General features: G+C 37.9%; 1 long non-coding RNA gene across 1 annotated transcript in view; it reads left to right on the top strand.

Annotated features, from left to right (window-relative positions):
* The window catches only part of LOC128249678 (uncharacterized), a 4,232-nt gene that overhangs the window by 2,523 nt on the left and 262 nt on the right, over window positions 1-1,447 (top strand). The window contains exon 2 of the long non-coding RNA XR_008265791.1: window positions 631-706. This is a non-coding gene — a long non-coding RNA (uncharacterized LOC128249678). The remainder of the gene's footprint in view (window positions 1-630; window positions 707-1,447) is intronic.

The raw sequence follows: 1,447 nt of genomic DNA, 5'->3' as shown, positions 1-1,447 counted from the left end.
AGAGAGAGAGAGAGAGAGAGAGAGAGAGAGAGAGAGAGAGAGAGAGAGAGAGAGAGAGATTGGTATAGCTTGATAGCGGTGATGGAAATAGTAAGAGTACACTGGCAGTGCAGTGGAGCAATAATTTTAGTGACGTTGCCTGCCACTATCAGACGTGTTTATGGTGGTCATAGCGGTGATGGTTAAGCAAGCGCTGGTGCTGATGGTTACAAATGGGAATGATGAGAAGATGTGATTCTTGCTTTCTTTGTTGATGTTCTTGGTCAGTCTTGAAATTTTAATGCGTTTATATGAATCCGAAAGAAGCACGCATCAAGATAAATGGGAATTAAGAATAAAATAGAAATAAAAATAAAAATAAAACTTCAGCGGCAAAAGTAAAAAAAAATATATATATACTGAAGAAGAACGAACAGAGTTAAAGTAAATTAAATACCTTATTTAATTAGAATTTTATGAAGAATTCACAGCAGGTAGTCAGTGTTATTCTTCGAGTAAAGTGCCTAGGAGGTGGTTGTTCAGTTATTTGGTCCTTTCTGAAATGTTTGGCATGCGTGTGTTCTCTTCAATGAATTAATATTTATTTACTATTATTGCACTCGTGCCACCGTATACTGCGCCTCTGGATAGCATGTTTGCCACATTCCTTATTGCAACGTCATTAAACAGCGTAACCGCAGACTGCAGGAAAATAAAATGTAAAAAGGTAATTAATTATAGTTAAAATATTTGTTGTTTGTAAATTTGACACGAGTCCCGCAACTTTGAGAGGAGGGAACCGCCTGATTAGACCGACACCATTATTTCACTGGTACTTTATTCTATCGATTCTGAAACGATGAAAAGTAACGTCTACCTCGACGATATTTGAACTCAGACCGTAAAGACGGACGAAATGCCGCTAAGCGTTTTGTCCAGCGTACAAATAACACTACCAGCTCACTGCCTTCACCTTAGCGATATTAATAATAATGGTCTCAAAAGTTGGCAGAAGGCCAGCAATTTCGTGGAAGGAGTAAGCTGATTACACAAACTCCCTTGCTGAGATGGTGCTTAATTTATCGACCGCGAAAGAATCGAAGACAAAGTCGACCTCGGCGTAAGTTGTAGTAGTAGTAGTAGTAGTAAGGATGCATTTGCAACAGCAGCAGCAACAGTTATAGTTGTAGTAGCAGCTGGTAGTATTATTATTTTATGTTTGACTTTGGCTTTGCATTTGTTCAAGTTGGATCCAAGTCTCACCAAGAGACCTCAAGAGACAACAAGTTAGAAGTTCATGTAGGTGTTATGCCTAGGGTACCATATATTTGGATTTGTACATAGTGTTGTTCTAGAGAATGTTTAAGAAACCATAAGAAAATTATGTGTTTGTTTTACAATTTGAGATCAAATAGACAGTATTTTACGTAGGATATGGGCAGTTCCCATGAGCACTATCTTTTGAACT

The sequence above is a fragment of the Octopus bimaculoides genome, chromosome 17, assembly GCF_001194135.2.
Source record: "Octopus bimaculoides isolate UCB-OBI-ISO-001 chromosome 17, ASM119413v2, whole genome shotgun sequence".
Taxonomy (NCBI): domain Eukaryota; kingdom Metazoa; phylum Mollusca; class Cephalopoda; order Octopoda; family Octopodidae; genus Octopus; species Octopus bimaculoides.
This window is presented reverse-complemented; position numbering and strand designations above follow the sequence as displayed.